Here is a 22,995-nt window from a genome sequence, read left to right as displayed (position 1 = left end):
CTTCCTCCTGCGTTCTTTGTCTGACCTGTGTTCAGCACAGAAGAGATATCAATGACGTTTCCTGCTGCATTTAAAGGGAAGGTTGTCACCATATATGGTCAATTGGGGGCATAAATTTATGTTAATGAGTGGCTGTGCACAAGCATGATGGTGGTTTAGAACGTGTGGTATTTATCAAGGCAGGTTACTTACAGGTGTGCGTACGCACGTTTGATAAATACCGATTTTTTTGTACTTATGCACATTCTAAATTGTATTCGTAAGAGAGAATTTAGAACCTTTTCTACGCAATGTTGATAAATGAGGGCCCAGGAATTCACAATCCACTCCAATTGTCCTATTTTAGTTTGGAAGCTTTGTGTTTTTTTCTTTCTTTCTTCAGTCTTTAAGAACAGTCTTGAGCATTGCACCCCCCCTTTTTCTGGCCCTCTCCTCTGCTCTATGGCTATTGTCTGTATTGCTGGTTTTAAGTTTGATTCCCATTGGATACTATTGTAGAAGGCAAGGGGGCCATAGCACGCCAGGCCAGGCCAGACTCCGACTGCTAGGCATCATTACTCACCCGCTCTGAATGATGAAACAGAAGGGGGAACCATGAGCCTACAATAAGAGAATAATTAAAGTGCATGGCCAGGTCTGGTCCTACATTCTCAGCTTTCACCTTATTGATCTAACTATGTAGTTCAAAACCACAGAAATGATTCAAAGTTGACACCACTTGGCATTGAGAAAACCAGTGTAAAAATGGCCTCTGTGGGGAAAGTGACAAATGACTTTTAAATCAGTCACATCTTGAGCTTTTCGGAGTGTGGGTGATTAGGTAAAAAGTTGATGTTTCTTACTCCAAACACTTCAAACTAGGAGGTATTTTATGTCCCATTACACAGGATCTGATTTAACTAACAGGCGTCCATGTTGAAATGTGTCTTTAATGCTAGAAGAAAGGAGTTGCAAGGGGATATGCCACTGGAATTTAGAAGGTAAGAAGGTACCGTCCAACATGGATGGTCAAATTGGGCATCTCAGAAACTTCCTTTATGATACCTGCACACATCTAAGCTCACATTTCACTTCCACTACCTACACTGAGACCTACACTTACACTCAGAGCATCCCAGCTGTTAATTCTCAAAATCATCATCACCAATCTCAATGCTCCTCACTGTAAACAGCCTGCTCAACAGTTGGGAAACTGCACTGTATTAGCAAATAACAGACTTATCTCTGTAAGAACGACATCAAGAGCTGTAGATTGCATGTGACTATCCAATACTACTACCCTACAGTAGCAATGCCACAATTATATGTTGAAAAATCTTTACATGAAATGCCTATGATTACATTTAAAGTACCTCTACTCATTCAATGATGTTATTGCTGTGAAACTGCACAACTGTATCTATAAATACTAAGCCACCCTATCCACTTATAAACACATAAATACAAAGCCAATATTTTAGTTACAACTAGACTGAGATAGCAAAGCAGTTTTGCTTAACAGATACAGAATTTATTACGTTCTAACGAAACATTTTGGCTAACAGGCTGATACTGAAAGACAGCTCACCTACCGGACCGTAGCAGCATAGTAGAGTGGATCTATTCTTCTTGACAATACATTAGTGATGTTATCCTGATTCTCCCAGGACTGCAGTAACTTCAACTTCAGCAATAGTTGACGCTGCACACCTACTTGGGCGCTGTGGGACCAGACAGCATCTGGATTTGTTTACCTACAAACAAGTAGAGAAATTCAAAGTGAGTCCTCTTTTTGTTCTGGTTGAGTTTCTGTCTTTTTGCGCCAAATCGTTTAATTTTTCTACAGCCATTATCAAAATAAATTTGAGAATGATATATTGAAGTAAATATCCTACACTTAAGGGCTTGATTATCTAATAACCTTTAACCAGTACAATACTCTTTGTTTGCATAAATAAATAGCATCCAGCAGGGATAATATAACTTTGTGTTCTGTGTTTGAGCTCTGTCATCATACTGGCGCTGACTAAACACTGACAATAACAGCCCATTTATGAGTTTACAGAGAAACACAAACAAACACTCATACATCAGAAATCATACTCCATCCATGTCATCCTTGCTTTTGTTGTTGGTAGTGGCTACGGTCACTGGTATGTTTGGCCAGTGAGGTTATGTGAGAGTAGAGGTAAAGTGTAGCCTATATGGAGGGTTCAAGGTTTATTTATCGTGCAAACAGAGCTTTCTCATTACCACAGCTATGTTTTCACTGTTTGATGTAGTGTGCACTGTGCCACACACAAAGTAAACAGACGTGATACACACAAACACACACACGCACACACACAACTCACTGACTCCTGTTTTACTGAATGAATTTGCTCTCAGTTGGGACTTTTTATGCTCTCAGTTGGGACTTTTTTTTTTTTTTTTTCATCATAGCTGCATTTTTGTCCTCTGTCTGGGCTCATGAAGGTTTCTTTTCTTTCTGACTAAAAACACCATCTCTGTCAAGTTCTGAAACTTGAAGAGTCTAATAGTTTCACAGGAACCCTTTGTAAAGTTAGCTGAGGGCTTTTCACTGGCCAACCATGACTATCCCAGTGAGGCTTTAAAACAGGGATACATTACCTGCAATACAGCCAAACACACACACACGCACGCACACACACGCACGCACACGCAAACATGAATGTTAAATTTCATGTCTGAGCCAGCCCTCCTCTCTCATACAGAGAAACCTGGGAAGATTTATGTTTGGCAGCAGAAGAGGAGTTACTTTTGAAAGGTTGGAATGCTAATGCAGTGTCACTGAGTTCGAGTGACAGAGAAAAATAAGAGCGAAAGACAACGATGGGAACTTAAGGATTACTCTAATGAACTCCATAACAATCTATCATGTCTTCTCTGAGACACTGGGGAATTTCCCTGTCCAAGTGTATGTGCGTGTATGTGTGTGTGTGTGTGTGTGTGTGTGCATGCATGTGTGCTAGCATGTGTTTCTCAAATTAAAGTCATATTATTTGAATGGCATTCAACAGCACTATATAGTATCACCATCAATCATTATAATGGATATTTACACCCCAGTGCAACGTCGAGCATTACACACACACTGTCTCTGGCCACACATTACAAAGTGCCAAGTTCATAAATTTGCAAACTGGAAAAGAACATAAACCATGACAGAGATGAGGAACAATTACCGTCAAACTCAGCTGGGTGGTGTAGTGAGTAGGGAGACCTGCAGGTTCAAGTCACTGTAATCTTGCGCAGCTACAACTCCGTCAAACGATGGCGATCTAGAGAAATTTAGACACAATAGTTGGTTAGAAAATGGTGTTGATGCTGTGAGCTATTGTCATAATTCAAACCAGTCAAATTGGCACTGGTGCTGACTTGTTTACTGTGCTAGGAACAACAAGGAAGCTGCTACAGTTAGCAAGCAAGCAAAAAAAAACTTTACAAGAGCGAGGTTTAAACAATGTGCAGCGGCTGTTATAACCCCACAAAAGTTTCATCCATTTTTTATCTTGTGCGTTTAATTTACCCAAAGATATTACATTTAATTTACTCTGCAAAGTATGGTGTTATAGCTAAGCTAACAATGGAAAAAAAATGTTCTACCTGAGCAGAAAAATTAACCAGAAGTGCTGTTTCCGGTAGCTTGTGCAAGAATCCTATTTCAACCAGTAAATGCTGCCATTTGGCTAACATCTCTGCTTAAGTGTCCTTGAGCAAGACACTTGACTCTCTACCAGCTCCAGCAGCTGTTTCTGTATCTGACCCTGCCCTCTAGGGGGAAAGCAAAAATGAGAAATTTCTCCTATGGGGGATTAGCAGAGTATCACAAAAACAAGCTGATGCAATACACACCATCAGAGCTACATCACAGTTCCAAAGAATCCACTCCTGCTAGTTTATTTAGATTTTTTTTATTGCTCTCTGCATTGGGCATTTGCATCCCTGCTTTCTCTGCCCCTCTCTTGGGGCAATTGTCCCATTGGATCCCACTGTAGAAGGTTATGCAAGACAAGGGAACAAGATAAACATGTCAGCCATAGAAAACCAGGCCAAAGCAGACTAGGCCAGGCCAAATTCTCTGACTGCTGGGCACGTTTGACACTATTAGGCTGCTCACTGGGACTGAAAGATGAAACAGAGGGGGGGACGATAAATCATTTCACAGTCAGCCTTTCACATCCCATCAGTCCGTCCATCTGTGTGTTGCTTATTCTCTTGAACCTTGACCTTTATTTCTAAGTTAGCAATGAAGCAAGATTGTTCCACTGTATTTATCCTTCTGTGGAACTGTAAATATAATTTGGTGCAGCTGATATTTTTCATTTTCAGTTGTCTACCTCCTCCTGTCTTAAATAAAATTGTGAAGGCATTCGGTGGTCTTTCCTCCTCCTTAATCCCCCACCCCCACATTTGATACATTAGTCATGTCCACTGCTTGTTCAAGTGACAGTCGGCTACCCTACACTGAGACCCACGGCACGTGTTCAGTTCAATTCAATTCAATTCAATTGGCTACAATGCACTGAAACACTGCGACACAGTTATCGGTTAAATAATTCCACTAATGTTAGTTAAATACCACAAGGTGGGCTATATGTTACCTACCGTTAATGTTTGAAGGGCAGCAGAAGACGTTTGTAAACGGTTATTGTTTACAAACCTGTAACACAGGCGATCAGCAAATGGTATTAAGTTTCACTTTTGTTTTCCCACCGGGAGACTCTGTGGATTGAGTTCAGTGGTGCTGGTCTGGTCTGCTGTCTGTACTTTCCAAATGACAAACATGACGTGATGGCAGATGCGCACATCAGGCGCATTAGAGATCGATTTAGATCAATTTCTCTACATGACCAACTTTTGATTTTGTGCTTCTGTATTAGAACCACGGCATCTCTTAGCCACAGACGCCCTCAAGAGGCCATCTGACGAAGCGCATCATCTCGATAACCTGACTGGCTGACTGACTGCCTGCCTGACCTGAATTTGCCTCGTGATGCCCTCGGCTGCGCCGTGGGAGAAATAATAAAATGATGGCCGATGCCAATGATTGGTGTTTGCCTTTTTTGACGGCGTCTAATAGGTTACTGCCTTGTCAACACTTCCTTGATGCTTGCCTTGAATGCATTGTTGACGGCTGTTGAGTTTTAACAGAATAAACTTGAAATATGTAGGAACATGATTTCATTTTAATTTCTCATCTGTCTTTTTATTGTTTATTTCTTTTGCATTGTGTTGTTTCATAATTGAAGTTGCTCTTATTTAAAACTTGATTTGCTTTGCTGTTGCCTTGCTGCGGTGTTTGGCTGAATTACTCCTATATGCGGTTGAAATGAGGAAAATCATTGATTTTGCATTTGTGCTGAATGGTTTTATTGCATGCAAGCTCTCTTGATGTGTTATATGATGCTGTGTCCCATAGGCTAATTGTTTCATTTGGCACATGATGAGATTTATATATGGGGTTTGTCACATAATGTAGTGCAAAAACTCTATAGTATTGTCACATAATGTATCACAAAACACTCTCTGTCACAGTGTGAGTGTGTGCTCATCTGTTGGTGTGTGTGTGAGTGTGTGTGTGTGTGTGCGTGTGAGACTTGACGGATGGTTGTTTGCACAGGGCTATTCTTGTGGGAAGTACGCAGGCGCCACTGCTTCTTCGGAAGTGTGACACATCTTCAAACTATGAGACTGCTGGGAAGTGTAAGGTTTTGCAGATCAGTAAATGACGCACCTAAACATTTAACTGACTAAACATTTACCTAAACATTTACCCAAGTTTACCTGAAACTTTCTGACATTATTATTTAACAAACTTAATGTGGTTATGTGAAATTGAGTGTATTGAATGTTAGTTCACCAGGGGGCTCTGTAATTGTGCCGAAGCCAGGCCAAGAAAATGTCTTGAGACAGCTTCATCAATGCCACCCAGGACTATCCAGAATGAAAGCATTGCCCAGGAGTTATGTGTGGTGGCCAAAGCTAGACAAGGAGGTGGAGGATACTGTCAAGGCCTGTACAATATGTCAAGAGCACCGAAATGTTCCTGCACCAGCTCCTTTACACCCCTGGGACTGGCCTGACAAGCCCTGGAGTTGTATTCATGTGGATTATGCCGGACCGTTTATGGGAAAGATGTTTTTTGTGCTCATAGATGCACATTCCAAATGGATGGACGTGTATCCCCTGAACTCTGCCACTTCAGCCACAACAATTGAGTGCCTGCATACCAGTTTCAGCAACCATGGACTGCCTGAATTGTTGGTGTCTGATAATGGCACTTGTTTTGTCAGTACAGAGTTCAAAGACTTCCTGAGTAAGAATGGTATCCGCCATGTGACCTCGGCACCCTACCATGCCTCCAGCAACGGGTTAGCAGAGAGAGGGGTACAAACATTTAAAAGACTGATGAAAAAATGTCCAGAAGGCACGCTGACAGCCAAGGTAGCCAGAGTGTTATTTGGCTACCAAGTGACTCCTCAGACTACAACCGGTCTATTGCCAGCAGGGCTGCTTAGGGTACGTAGAAGAAGAAAAGTTGTCGTTCTAAGTCAGTGATTTTCAACCACTGTGCCGCGGCACACTAGTGTGCCGTGAGAGATCGTCAGGTGTGCCGTGGGAAATTAACCGATTTCATCTAATTGGTCCAAAACAACATTACTCAGTTACCGCAAATAATAAGTCATTGTTGAATGTCTGTGTCTGCGTTGTAGTGACGGGCAGAGCAATTAAATACTCTTCCACTAGATGGCAGCAGGCAGCTAACGGCCTTGGTAACCTTGTTAATCAGAGACAATAGAATTAGTGAATTAGAATCAGTGATGCATGGAGCAAGGCGGGAGTGACAGCGATGGATAAATATTTGAAAAGAAAAAGTACTACCTCTGAACTGGGCCCTGGACAAAATTCTGACCCAGATGAATGTACTAGTATGAGTGGTGGTGAGAAGAAAGCAAAAACGGTGAGCTCAAGGCAATACAGCGAAAGTTATCTTTCCTTTGGATTTACTTTTACCGGGGAACAGACGGCACCGATTCCGTTATGCTTGGTGTGTGGGGAAAAGTTGTCAAACAGTGCCATGGTCCCAAGCAAACTTAAACGCCATCTCCAAACGAAGCACCCGTCACTTCAAAACAAGAACGCGGACTATTTTGTTCGACTACGTGAACAGACTGAAAAACAGGCAACGTTACTGAGGAAAACCACAAAGGTGAATGAGAGAGCTCTCAAAGCTAGCTACCAAGTTGCTGAGCTCATAGCCAAATCAAAAAAGCCACACACTGTGGCAGAGACACTGATACTACCTGCCTGCAAAGCCATCGTGAACGAGATGCTTGGCCCTGACGCGGCTAAAGAAATAGCTAAAGTCCCTCTCTCGGAAAACACAATTGCCAGACATATTGATGACATGTCTGCAGACATCGAGAGTATAGTTTTGGAAAAGATGCGCATCAGTGGGAAATTTGCATTACAGCTTGATGAGTCTAGGGACATCAGTGGTAAATAAATTGAAGGACTACATTGTCATTATATATTGCATTAAAAGCCTCAGAGTGTAATTTTATAACCTTTTCATTGGTGGTGTGCCGCGGGAGGTTTTTTTTGTAAAAAGTGTGCCATGCCTCAAAAAAGGTTGAAAAACACTGTTCTAAGTAATACAGCTGTGTTGTAACCAGGCTGCCTACTTCTCTATCCATGAGTGAAATAAAACTGTTAATCCCTGTTAGAAAGAAGCCTCCTGTGAGTTACTACACTTAAGCTTTTGATTAATTTAGGATTATGGATACGTTTTTTATAGGAAGCTATGCTATTAGGATGAAGTTTTGACCTCATTAGTGCGGGAAGTTTGAGTTTTTTTGCTGATTCGTTTCGAGTCAGTACCTTTAAATGAATGAAACTTTGAAAAGTTTTTAGTGTTTTCAAGCTTTTTCTTAGATTGAGCTATTTGGTCTTAATAACTTCCGGGCAATGTCCTGTGTGCCTACATTTTGAGTGTGGTACTCGTTTTAGACCAGTAGAGGGCAAGATATCCTATTTTATACAACAGTTAGTTCCAGTCGAGTAATTTGATTGGACAAGAGGCATTCCATGACTGCTGATATACAGTATAACATCACTGAGACGTTTTACTGTACATATCACTCATACAGTACAGCGTTTGTTTGTGTGGAAAAATAAAATGCGGATCACGACAACGTCAGCTAAGTAGCTGCTAGCTCACTAACCAGCTGGTTAGCACTTCTAGCAAACAATACAGTGTTGTACAACGAACAAATGCTTACCAAATATTCCCAATACACGGCTACACAAAACTCTAACTTCATTCGCACCACAGTGACAGATATGGATACATTTGACCTTATTCGTTCAACATGATTTGTTCATTCTTTTTTGATCAGCACTAGACCTCATACTTTTCACAGCAGTTGTCCTCTCAATATTTTCATCATCCCAGAATGTCAACGTTTGAATAAATACACGTTAACAACAGCGACATCCTGAGGTCGTTCAGGCTACACGAGACCCTTAAACATCACATTGAGGTCAAAGGTTAAGCAATAACCGGCTCATTTACACTTGAAATTCAGTCATAATCTAGAGCTCACTGTAAGCCTTTTCCATTCTCCAGTTTCTGTGTTTCTTTCCTGCAAGTGATTAAAGGTAATTCATTGTTTACTTGAGTCAAATCACTCAATTTCCAAATAATGGAACACACTTTCCATGCAGGGTAGCAGATAATGACTTTGACAGTGTGTGTGTGTGTATATGTGTGTATGTGTGTGTGTGTGTGTGTGTGTGTGTGTGTGAGTGGGTGTGTGTGTATGCACATGCATGTATGCACAGGTCTGTATTCATGTGTGCATGAGTGTCAGCCCATCATTTCAACACTGTGCTCTGCCTCAAGAGTTGTTCATTATTCCAGAGAAGTGAGTTAGAGGGTAACACTAATACCAAAACACATTTAAAAACCAACACCCACATTTTGGCTTCCACCTCCATCAACCTGGGAAGCACAGCCAAGGCTATCAGAGGAACTTTGGAAAGGTAAATGAAAAATAATAGCAAACCATAAAATGAAATAAGACGGAGTAGAGTAAATTTATGGTCACGTAAAAGCTGGCCCAGTCTGGTTCTGATGTCCTGGTTTCACTGATGATTGGCTGGCTGCACTTCTACCCACACTAACTCCGAGGGCATTTATAACATGATTTCGTCTAGCGTTGATTAAGGGTATTAAGGTTAGAACTGACGTGGAGCAGCCAATACCAAAGGCATACCGAAGGATCAAGAGTGGAATTTTCCTCTTTGTTTTAAAAAAGAAAATCTCATCTCAAATACAGACCTGGGTAACATGTAGCCAACAGCTAATACAATAAAGCAAATTTTCCCTGGTCATATTTGGTCACAAGATACTATAATAACATATACCATAATGATTGTGATTCAGTATTTCACTGTACAAACCTCCTTTACATTCTCAACCTGATCCACGTCCCAGTAAATCATCACTTTTGGGCCAGACATGAGAGGAACAGTCTAAGAGAGCAGAGACTTATGGAGTCTGGGTGAAAGGAGAGGCTGAGCTTCCGGCAGCCCCAGGCAGAGTGAAGATCAGTCTCACAACAAGATCTGACCTATTTGTCTGGGGGGAGGAAGCACTAAATCCCCAGCTGCTGAAGTCTGGAAGTCTGACAGGGACAGAGGTTCCTACCAGCGGTGTGATGGTGGAGCTCTCCTCTCATAACCTTCAAACAGCCTTCAAACATTTCAATATATGTCTATTTATCTATCTGTCTATCTATACAACTCTCCTCGGAAAATCAATTTTATTCAAATTTTATATTTATTGGGTAATTATCGATTTTATTGAGGAGTGTGCAAAGTGCATATACTTTAATCAGAGTCATTATCGCTCAGCCAAAAAATGATAGTGTTATGTACAATGATCAGTAGGATCTTTCAGTATATTGAATTGGTTTCATAGGTCAGTATTTCTAAAAAACAAATACCATTCTTCATTTTGAGTGAGTAGTAAGAAGAAAAATAATATCCAGAAAGAAGAAAGGTGAAAAGCCTCTCATTATGTGTGACGTGATGGTCAAATTTAGTTTCAGCATGTTACAGTGTAAACCCCCTAAAACACCCTGGTGAAGCAAACACATTTCTTTTGTGATTGTTCAGAAGTTTGTATAAAATCAGTCAGTGAGAAGGGTGAAAATGTTTTGGGGTTTTAGGTTTTATGTTTGGGTTTTTAGTGTTGACTTCATTGTGGTTTTAATTGAGAATTCAAATACCCATCTTGTATAATCATAATCACAATCATAATTACAATCCTGTTTACTTCAAATGCATTATTATTAAAAGCTAATCTCAAAGAGCTATAAGAAAAAGACAAACGCAGCAGGAAAAACAAAAGAGAAGAAATCAGTAGGGGTAAACTGACCTTGAACTGGTGTTTATGCTTCATTACTGGTAGAAGTGATATGTTTCTCAGGAGGACACTGGGACAAGAAGTGGAAAACCCTGTTAGGCCATCACTTCCTGGTCTAGGCTGACCGTCTTAAGATGGGAGTTGAAGACAGCAGTGTTAAGTAAAGGTGGAACACTTACAAACACACAAATGATTTTGATTTGGGCTCTGAATATCTGTGAATAGTATAATGAAATAATTGAATGCTTTATGGTTAGCACATTGAATTCAGCACACTAATTATCTGTCTAATTACAGTTTTCCTACACAATGCTTGACTAAGTAAGATGAAGACAAAAGTACAACGTGACTAGCTGCAGTACATGCTGAAACAGGATATTTAAAAACTTGCTATTACTGTGACTCACATCCTGTAAGACTGTATCAACTTCTTTTATTTTGGAAACAATGGAAGCTGGCACATTCGGGATGTGGCATGAAAAGGGCAGGTCAGTCGCTTGGCAATGATGAACAATGAGCTACAATGTACCTTGGTATTTCAAAGAAAATAGAATACAAAGGAGTCTATACAAATTCATAAGTCCAGAACAGGCATAAAAAGCCATTAATTAATGAAAAATGTGCATAAAGGTGGGAATTCCCTTGTTGGTACATGGACTTTTAACTGTAAATTAGTCTATGAAGGCTTAAAACATTGCAAGTTCACATTTTGAACAGGTTTTAGTTGGGAATTTGAACACATTTCACTGTTCCAAATTTTTAAATCTCTGAAACTACCTCCCATGTTCTAAGAGAGTAAGTCTGACTTTTTTTTCTGGATGTTCTGGTATTCCAGTAAAAAAAGATCATTGTGCATTGTAGAAGCAATACATGTTGGAGTTAAGTCATAAGTCAGGCAGCATCACCAGGCTGCTATCATTTGTATTCAGTGGGCATTTCAGATATGCAACTCTTCAACCTGTCAGCAGCTGAAAAAGGGAAAGGAATCTAAATGTTTCTCTCAAGCCAAATGTTGCAACATAAACCAAAACCAGCCTCTGAAAGGCCCTGAATCAGAGGGTCGGACCGGTGTCAATTGCTTTAGCTTTATGGAGCCATTTAGTCTATGCGTTTTGGCAAACCTCACAACAAGTTTGCCAGTGGGGATTTAATGGTGAAAGACATTTAGGAAAGCACAGCCCAACAATCCATGCCATGGTATCCTTGAACTGTACAGGCCCATGTCCGGGGGATCTGTGCTGTTTGCCAGCTAAACCATTTTATTTCACTCACTGATGAAGTAGAATCAAAATGGAATTAAAGACTCCATAACTTTAATCTACAGGACTGAGTCTGACAGTTTCCGCTCACCTTTTAAAGGTATTAACAAGGACTCTGTTTTCTGGACACGTTAGCACTACTACCAGAACTTCTATGAGACTATTAGACGACTGCATTGTTTTCCTTGTTATTAGCACGACAACACTTTCCATTTTGCTGAATTCGAGTCGGTTGTTCTACAAGCATGTGCCTCCAATGTCCAGTTAATCCGCTTAGACAATCGCAGTAGGAAAGTGGGCAGAGTGGTAATGGAGTAAACTTGTCACTGCATTGGAAAGCAGAGGACATGTGTTCATTCGCTGGCTCGCTGTGTGTTGCTCTTGGCCAAGACCTCATGCTGTGTTGTCCCATCAGGCTGGTCCTGTCTGAAATAATTCCTGGCTCACACACGCACGTACGCACACGCACACACACACACACACACACACATACAGCTATCGCACACAACTTGGCTCCATTTTCCAGTCACATGTGTGTGAAAGGCTGCAATGTGTTGATACAAAGCCTAGTGTTTGCCCACACAGAGATACAATCAGTTACAGAGAAATAGTTTCATCCTTTGTTTGTCACAACTCTGATTTAAACAAATAACTTATAATGATTTAATGGGTAAAAGTGTAAATTACATGCATCCTCTTCTAACATACATAAGTTGGGTTTTACAAAAGGTGTCAAGTGCAGAAAAGGTGTCCAGTGCAGAGGACATGCAAAGAGATGTATCTGTGTGCCATACAGTGACCCGAGAGAGAGAAAGGCCTGAGTCATATATTCTGAAAATAGCATGTTATAATGAGAGCCAGACACTTCACTGATAACTTGGCTTCAGCCGTCTCTCCACTCTGTTGGGTCTGGCTTTCCCAGAAGAACACCCTAAGGGATAAAGGTTCACACTTGTTTTTTTAACTGCAATTCATCACAACCCAAGTTATCAGCGCCTGAAACCTTTAAGATGTGTTCCAAACATTTTCTTGCATAATTAGTTTTGGAGGAGTTTTTCTTCCAAGGCCAAAAGATCACTGTTGCTAACGTTCACTATGAGATTCATTTTACTGCCCTGGAGTAAAGTACAATTGAGTTTGCCTACACTTGCGTTTCCAGCTTTTTCTCTCATTCTTTGTCAATTTGATGTTGTTGGTTTCATAAATCATCTCACTGGCTTTACTGTTACAGGGGAATCCTATCCTGACTCACACACTATGGTAGTGGTTGATTTAGATTAGAATTTGTCACAAAAAAGTGATTTATCATGTATTTGTGCATTAATCCGCTCTAAATCAGTTTTGGTTCTTGACACTGGATGAGAAAGAAATAACCCTGATAAACTTGACATTGGATTATCTCCTGTTACGCCACTTACATCCAAGGCTTCTCTAATACTAAATCAACAAATGACCATTGGTTTTTCCCTAAATTGGTCACTCCTTATATTTGTTGTAACACCTGGCTTTCTCTGTAATTCACAGGAAAAAAAAAGAAGTTAAACCCAGGGGAATTCCCATCCTTTTCTCTTCTCATCGTTTTTACATCCTCCACTCCTCATTTCCTTTCAGCCTTCCCGCAGGATGCGTATGACTCAGACTGATGTTTGGAAGAACTCATTTTCCCCATTAACACATTTACTGTAATTTTTATGAGGCTATGGAAAACAAAAATATCTGCAAAGCGGTCAACAGAAAAGATGATTGTAAGTGATTGTCGTAGCTCATCTCTTACAGACTCACCTCTTCCACTCCTTATTTTGCTGTTGACGGTGTTGTTCCTTGTGTCCATGATACTGGACCAAATAGAGATGGCTCTGTAAGTGGAGGCTATTAAAAGCGACCTTCAACTCCTCTCTCTCTCTCCCTTTGAAGCTTCATGGTCACCAAATGTGAGCGGTATTTAAAAGTGGACCTTCCCGCATCTGTTTTTGCTTGTTTGCTCGTGTGTGTTTTGTGAGCATGTGTGTTTATATGTGTTTCTGTTATTGCTTTTGTGTGTGTGTCCTAAACTTCCATCCCTATGGTTGGATGTTTATGCATCCATGTAAGCCTTGGCCCAGTGGAGGCTTGTATTAAACAGGTCCTTTAATCTGCGCCCAGAGGAGGATCCTTTCCAGTTGCTGCTGGACTTCTGGCAAGGCGAGAGGCCAGCCAATCCCCGCTCCAACCCAAACACCCCTCCAGCTGCTTATCTCGGAGGAAAACGGGAGCTCTGTGTGTGTGTGTATGTGTGTGTTTCCATGTGTCTGCCCTTGTGTTTGGGAGGGAGAGAAAGAGTGAGATACAGAGGAAGAGAGAGAGAGAGATACTGACCGAGAGATACTGACCAGTCATGCTTGCCTCTGCGTGCATAAACACACGCATGTGTCTGCACTCAACATGTTTTAATTTAAAACCGTTTTGCACCAAAGCCTCTCTCCTGTTGCTCATCACAGAGCTAGAGGCAGCACAACCAGGCTGAGAGAGAAAAGTCACACGTGTGTCCCCCTCCTGACAAAGATAATTAACACTTCGTCTCTCTGTTAGCAGCAGTAATGAGAGCAGGGGAAACATGCCAATACTGAACAGAGTCCAGAGTAAACCTCCAGAGACACAGTGAACTGCCTGCAAAGAGGTTTACTGGAAATGACCGGATACAGTTTAAGAGCAAGTCAGACACAAGGGAGAGGAATTGCCTACTTAACGAAGAGCAATTTTAGCTTGCTGACTTGATTATTGGCTCAACAGGCAGTGGGCAGGAGTGGAGTGTGGCAGGTTAGAAGCCCTGTTTCCTATCCTCTCTCTCATTTTATTACATATATGTCAGAATATCTACTACATATTTATGAACATCAGTATTAATAGTATTTTTTTCATTCACTCCATCTCGGTCTGTTCCTGCCCCAAATCCCCTGTAGTTTCACAAATTAGGCAGACCATTAAAACCACCAGGATGAAGAGTGGTGTGGTAAGACAACTGTGTATTTCTTTTGATTGAAAAAAAAAAAACAGACAGTAAAATAAACAGGGAGATGCAAATGCAAATTCGCTCAGCCAGCCAGGCCATCATTACACAGTAAATCAATCAAGGCTGTTGTTTATTATTGTTCCACAGAGGAAATACATCCAAGACTAATAACCGCACCATGCTGGCCCACTGAAATCAAACAGTGTTTGTTGGTTTGGACAGCAGTATCAATTGCTCACTCTGTTCTTCCCTCACTGCCTCCACCCAGCCTCACCCACCCAACCCTTTGTCCCTCCTGCTGTTTTGGAGACGCTGGCCAATGTTGACGTACACTCTCACTCATCTAGTGCGGTGTCTCTGGGAGTGAATCACCCGCTTTTGGAGCAGAAACCGGTGGACTCTCTGGTACATTAAACTACCATTAAGCAAAGGGATTGCCAGGGAGTCACATAAGGTCGCATTATTGAAATGTAGACAAGCGCTCTGCTACCAAGCTATAACAAGTAAAAGGAGGGTAGCTGCCAAGGCTTCAGGTCTTAATTTCAAGTTTCCTTCTCTTTAGTGATTTCAAGTGTTGCTCAACGTAATTTCAGATGGTTGTGCCTATCAGTGTCGAAAGTTCAGAAGCAGGGAAGCCAACATCTTCGGCTCCCACTAGAGGACTGAAGACCTCTGTTGGTCACACACATACACACACACACACACACCAGCACAAGTGTTTTGCAATATTGGTGTTTTGGTGGCATCAAACCTTTACAAGTCTCTGTTGTCTTTCACTAATCTGACCTGGCTCGAGACATGCAGACATTTTGAGATGGGTCCAGCTGTGATCTCAGCTGGATTAAAACCCGAGTGTGACATGATTCCCATCCCAAATCTCTCCTGACCGGACACTTATGCCGAGAAGTTTGGAATTCTTCTGAGCCTTTGGGGAGGAGGAGGCGTTTAGGGCTGCTGAGCCTGTAAATGTAAGAATGACCAGAGGAACTCTCTCTCTCTCTCTCTCTCTCTCTCTCTCTCTCTCTCTCTCTCTCTCACTCCTCTCTCTTTCTCTCTCTCTCCTTCTCTCTCTCTCCCTCTCTCTCTCCTGTCTGTGTCGGATGAGGTCAGTGTAGACCTCACACAGAGAACAACTGCTGCTGCTGAAGTGACACACGAAAAACATAATTAATTTCATTATATGTTTGGAGAATGTCAAGGGAACGAAGGCCTTTGAACTCAAGATCAGTTGTATAATTGAAGACAGCCTTTAGAAACCTTTGTTTCCTCAATGTCAGCATATGATACATAGTTAAAATCTACCAATGCAGTATTTTCACTCTCTCTAAACGGTCAAACGATTCCGCTTGAATACACAATTTGAAACAGATTCACTTGACAGCCATGATTCCATATGTGGGTATGAAGTGACTGGCTGTGTTTGGTTTAGTAAATGCTCAATATAAAATAAAGCTAGAAACCTGATGAAAACACTGATGTTTTGCTTTTCCAACCGCAAATAATTGTTTTCAGAACCAAAAGATGTCTTTCAGAACCAAATGCACTCAGGGAAATCCTTTGTCCATCTCCAAATATCAGCCAGCTCAGTGGGTCTCCGCTCTCCTGTCTGTGAATTTTGCCCAAATCATGAGGTTCTACGGCATTGTAATCCTATACAACCGGAGAGAATAGCTCATTGTTTGGAACAATAGGCTGATTCACGAGCTCGCAGTGCACTGAGTCCAGAAATGTGGCTATAAACCCCTACGGACCACAACAACTGGACCCTATAAAGTAAACCTACCAAGAGCTGAGTACCGGCCCTCTGCACCACATAGTAGCACAGGTTTCCCACGCTGATTTCGCTCATAAAGCAACAGAACACACCTGATGACTGGTTTACGCAGGATCACGCCTTTCACCAGGCCTTTTTTATTGTAGGCCGCGTCTTCGTCCAACAAGTTAATTATTGAATGTTCTGAACTAACTGAGTTTTAAGAGGAGTGGCTTATCAAAGTTTTGCAGTGATGCCATCTTCCAACAAAAGCCATTTGGGATTTTATTAGAGCATTTATAGTGCAAATACCATGACCTTTTTCATCCATCCATCCCGCAAAAAAAAAAAATGGTGCCACAGTCCACTTAGCATTCAGGTTTATCATTATGGGAAACAGTTCTCTGTTGTGTGTTCTTTATTAGGATGTGGGATATTGAGAAATGAATCTGTTTGAGGCTAATGATTAGAGCGTGGAGACAAATTGAAAGTATGATGGTTATTTAAAATTGATTCTGAACATTCACTTAAGAACAGATGTTATTGGTCACAAAAAAAAGACAGTGAACACAGTTGAGTTGTGTGTAACGCATCATAAATTTCATATCAATTCCTCTGCATTCGCACCATCTACTTTGAAATGTGACATCCACAGGAGAAATATTTCATCTGACAAACTGCTTTTGAAAGCTTTCTGAATTGGAAAATTCTGACATCCATTCAATTGGGCCGGGGTTGATGCAGTAATGTAGTAAACTCCCACACAGCTGCAGTCCTCATCTCTCCAATCAAGAGCAAAAACAGACTTAAGATGGAAAAGTCTTTTACTCCCACAGTTTCCAGGTTCCACGTCCATCAAGATGACGGAGGCGAAGAGGAGAGAGAGAGAGAGAGAGAGAGAGATCATAGAGCGGCAGAAGAAGGGTACAGCAGATATAGATGGAGGAGATTTATGAGGAATAACCTAACTGTGCTGAACCGTGATGATCACTCCGTTCAGGAATGATAAAACGGAGATACAAATCAGATTATCAGGTGGTCTGCTGCTACTTGTCAGCACTGTGTGTAAGAGTTTCTGTCAGTATCTGTCAATCCCACCAAACGCACAGTGTGTGTGTGTGTGCATGTCTGTCTCTGCCTATATTTCTGGCTCTTTCTCTCCTGCGTACACACTCACATGCACGCTGTATGCACACTTAGATGCTTGTAACACACACACACACACACACACACACACACACTGCAACCATTTCATAATCCACTGGCACCTCCTCATGTCTCATTTATGTCATCGCTCATCTCCGTCTTCTCTGTGCTGTCACTGTGTGCGCTTGTTTATTTCACTCACACTGGAAAAGTTGCTGCGCTCCCCGTGGCACAGCAAAAATAATGACTACATCTGGATAAAGTCCCCTGCATCCACTCAATAAACAAACCAACATGGTTCCTATTATTTCTGAAAGTGATTTTTTGATGGTGAGTGATTTATCACGCCTCACCACTGTCGGATTTGAAAGCCTCCAGCAGCTTAGCTTGAAAATCCTGCCACACGTCAGGAGTTTGGCAAGTCATTTGATAATTTATTTCCCGCAGCTTTACCCGTCAATATTAATTAAGGATGTTAATATTTGAGGGGGGTTTTGTGTGTGTGTTAGGAGTCAGAAACAAATGTTGGTAAATGTAAAGGGCTATTTATCATCAAATGTTACTAGTCCAGTGAAATACTATAGCACCTATTAAATAATTAAATAAATAGTAAGAATAGTTAGTAAATTAATATTGGAATAATTTATTCTTATTACATATGATACAAAATGTATGTAAAATTGGAATATTGACAAGTACAAACTGAACTGAAGATTAATGAAGCAGAAAAGTTAGATGAGAATAAACACATTATCTCTGATATTTTAACTTATCATAACATATCCTAGTGGAGATACAGTATTATCCTTCAGTCTGAATTTGTGATTGACAGTTCAGAGCGGAAGTGGACCAGCAGCAGCACTCAGGCCATGTGGGCATGCATGACCAAATGTGCGGTGAGTCATCACTACAGTACATCATCAATGATTGACTTGCTACTTGTGTGTTAAGCAAAGTTTAACTGTGAAGGAGCTGGGAAAAGAGCGGACTGAGCTACACACACACACCCACAACAAAATATCTGTATTGCATTTATAGACAGCTGTAGTGTCAAATAATAATAATAATTAACATGTAAATATCTAGTGTTCTAGTGTCTAGTTGACGATTGTGAAACTTTTGAATGGGCACTTATATTTGTTAAGTAGTTGATTATTAAGGTTTTTTTTATTAAAAACATAGCTACTCAAGTTCAGTCAAGTTAATTAACGTTAAAATGACTAGGCATACAGGAATCCCATCCAAACTAAAATTATTTTTCTCAGTATCAGTGGATTGTGGTGATGGTCTGTATATTTGCCAAAGTAAAATAAAAAATGTCCAGACTCTATACACATTTAAATCACCTCAGTTTCTCCATTAACTGTAAGCCAGTGCCCAAATTCAGAACAACTTGTTTTTTGTTTGTTGTGGGGAATATGAAAGGCTGAAATTATGAATTCTCAAGTGAATGTTTCAGAGAATCAGACGAACGTAATGAATAGACTATATTTTTCAACCTTTCATGATCTTCCCAGTAGTAACGATCACACAGTTCCATATTGGCTTTAAGATACACAGTGTTCAGGTTTTTGAGGCCTCTCTGCCATCCAGTTCATATGGGCAGCCCACTTCAGGTCTCCTGCCTACAGCAACATTACAGCAGCCGCAGCAGGGCAGAGTGCAGTTTGCTGTTGCCAGGCCCATTTTATAATGTTAAAAACAACACAGGATCATTTGTTTGACATGACAGCCATAGACCAGCCATCGGTATACTTAAGAAAATAACTAAAACTCAAACCATGATGAACCACACACGCTTATTATGTGTACAAGCTAGTTTGCCGACATGACATCAGTGTCAGGTCACGGTTCTATATGTTGTGCCCAAAACTTCAGACCAAACTGTGAGACCTGTGCTTCTGCAACAGTACACATGCACACACACACAGGGACACACACAGGGACACACGTGCCCACACACACACAAAAATAGACAATCTAAGTTTCCCTGAGGTCTTGACTCTGGATACACTTATGAAAACCCAGAGCCGTTTACATTACAATCAAAACGTTGTTTACATTGGTCCCCCAGACAGTAAATCAGCGCTGGCCGTTTGCCACCTCCACCTTGACGTAGCACACCTTAGAGGGGACGAGTAATTGATTGCAGGTTCTAATTTGGAGAAGAGCTTAACTGAAATCCTCACATCCTGGATCTTACTCAGCAAACTGGCAGCGATGCAGGAATCAGGTTTTGGGTTAGAAATCATGTTTTGTCATTTTTGATTTGTGCAGATTCATGTAAAGATCCCACACACTCTCTGCTCTCACATTTGAATCCAGTCGGACCTTCGTCAGACTGTGACACATATTGATGCTTTCATACTTTCATAATTTCATGCCGCTTACAACCATCTAATGATGAAATTATTTGTGCAAACATTAAGCAGAGATAGTCAAAATGTAGTATAGTCAAATTAATCCCAAAGCCTTTTTCAAGTATTCTATTCTGTAGTGTTCTTTTCAGATTTTTTTGAGGATACAGGTTGCAATTAAGCAAAAACATTAAACGAAACTGATCTCAGATATGAAGGATGATGTATTGCACCATCTTTTTGTGCATCTGATAGCCTGCCAAACATTTCCCCCCGACAGGAGATAGAATTTCACGGCGCACCTGGACTCATCATCATCATCATCATCATCATAATCATCATCATCATCATCATCATCATCGTAATGGACTTTACCTCACTAGTAACACTACATTCATAATAAACATCCTCACAATTATGTCATCAGATTTATTTATCTTGACTTAATTAATTAAACAAAATAACAAGCTTAGTATGGAAGAATGGAACAATAATGTACTCTGAATGTAGATACCACACTTGTCTGGAATGTTTTCATGCATTTTGGTCTCCAAAACTATTACGTCTTCACTCAATTATGGCTCCCTACAATACCATGTCCAACTCTCCAGCTGTTCAATATTACATGCTCGCTCATTCCAAGTTCCAACCAGGCACAGTCCTCACCGGTGGGCCGGGGGACGTAAAGAATAGAGAGTGGTTTTTACGAACTATCTGGTCTGGAGGATGTATGTCAGCGCAGCAGCGGTGCCTGGGAGCTTGGTAATGTCCTGGAGGGAAACTAGACAGAGTGAAAAGCTTCAGCTGCCAGTGTGAGGGGTTTCAGCAAACAGACTCTTTCTGTAGCTCTTTCTCTCTTACACACATAAACAGACACACACCAATAGGTTGATTATGGGACTTTGTTAATTCACTATAAAACAAGTGGTGTTGTTGTGAGCGAGACTAATGGAAACCAGGCAGAAGAGAAGGAATTGTGATGCCTCATTTCTGCTCAAATTAACTGCCTAATAAAGCAGGCTATGGGATTTGACTGGATGGAGAAATTTGCATTATTGAGGTAATCCAAACTATTTCGATTTGACTGATGCACCAGTAAGTATGTGCTGGGCAGCATCAGCAGCACATGTGAGTTCAAAAGAACTGTGACCACATGAAACCCTGTCCTTTGTGTGCAGAAGAAAGGCTTTTAAAAGCATATGGAAAAGTTACTGACCCTGTGCAAGCCCAGTCATGTATTTGGGCTTTTAGCTCTTGCAAGGAAGGTGTGTGTGTTTTGCATGCATGCATGCATGCGTGTGTGTGTGTGTGTGTGTGTGTGTGTGTGTGTGTGTGTGTGTGTGTGAGTGTGTGTGTGTGCAGGGTGTGCAGGTGAGGACTGGTCCTGCCTGAACCCCACCCATAACCTTCCGCCCTCATAAAGGAACAACTTATGGTGTTGAGACATTGACGTTGAAAGAAAACTCCTCTGAACAGACAGCCAAGAGAATAAACAAAAATGCTCACTGATGGGATCAGATGCTTAAACCAATACAGCTTAGACTATGTTTATGTAACGCTGCTGTGAAATCCACATGATTAAATAACAGCTCATTGCTTTTCTATCAGCCTTTAAACTAACTTACTTCTTTTTTCACAGACATAAAGGTTCCTAAACTATTGCTCATCGTATCAATAGGACCTTGTGCTTCTTTTCAATTGATCGTACATACACTACCTTTCATAAAAAATATGAAATATGAGCAGTTTATTTGCAGTTTATTAGCAATAATGAGGAGTTTATTAGCAGTAGTGGAATTGTGTAAAATGGGTGACTGTAATTTGCTATAGATCCAATTAGGTTAAGTAATGCTAGTGACTCAACAAAATTGCCTAAGTTGCTGTTCTTTACAGAATTGGTTGATTAGCCAAAGTTCAGCAAACTGCATTCACTTATGTACAAGCAAATACGCATCAGATGTTTAATCTCATTGAATTAATCTTCATTTTAACACACCTTTAATATACTGATTGTGTAAAATGGGTCACTGTATGTCTAGCTAATCTACGGTTTTGCTCCAAGTCATGGGGCTATTAAAGGCTCATATTGCTCTGGATAATGTACTTTATGTACTGAGCCTTAGGACGGGTCAGATAAAGGCCAAAGTAGTACTTGGTCAAAAGTGAGTCTCTGTGTTGCCTTGACCCTAAACAAACCTCCAATGGAAGCTTATATGAAGCTCACCTTAAATCTATAAGCCTAGCTTCATAGAAATATTTACAAATAATGTCTTTAAAAACCAAGATAATATATCATGGATGCTTGCTTTTCATTTCTGTTGCTGGTCCAAAACGTTACAGGGCTACATTGTTGCCATCTCCATATTTGCAAATGGAAATATACTGTATCTCATGAGGGCTGATAAATTCTTACAAATCCACTGAATCCATTTCACATTTTTTATTGCTGTTGTTGGACTGTCTGACTGTGGCATTCAGCCTAATATAAATTCACTATCCTGCTCTTCCCCCTGCTGTACAATGACGGGACTTCAGCCTACCAACAGGATTGTTTTGTCCCATTCAGTATGCGCAGCAGTCATCCTTATTGCACTGGGAAGTCAGATTTTATTCATTTGTTTTCATCTTCTCTCAATTTCACTGAATTTCTATCCTCCAGGTGTATCATGTTTTCATTGGTGGGTAAATAAATTAGAGGAGCATTTTCTCATTGATTCAAAAGGACGTATTGGACAAGTTTTGAATAGCAATGGCTACTGCCCCCATTCAATTGATGCAAACATGATTAGAGTTTGTGAAAGCCAAGCAACTGTTGTAACTGCAACAAGACATGCTTTAATCTAGTATTTGTTAGCATCATCACTAATTTCACTGTAAGCTTTTTCAAAGAGGAAATCCTCTGTGTATCATTGTTGATATTTCTCAATCAAAAATGCTACACAGTTGTATGATGTAGGCCTAATGTGTCCAGAAGCACAAAGTAAAACAGTAGACCTACCTTTATTTGTAACATTGATAGTCAGATAGTGGCTTTTAACTCTCTTTTACTCCCTCGT

Source organism: Centroberyx affinis, unplaced genomic scaffold, assembly GCF_046629955.1.
Source record: "Centroberyx affinis isolate AG114_WGS23_722 - 3 ecotype Tasmania unplaced genomic scaffold, CSIRO-AGI_Caff_v1 ptg007515l_1, whole genome shotgun sequence".
In the NCBI taxonomy this organism is placed as follows: domain Eukaryota; kingdom Metazoa; phylum Chordata; class Actinopteri; order Beryciformes; family Berycidae; genus Centroberyx; species Centroberyx affinis.
The sequence above is the reverse complement of the archived record's forward strand: the minus strand, read 5'-3'. Positions refer to the sequence as shown.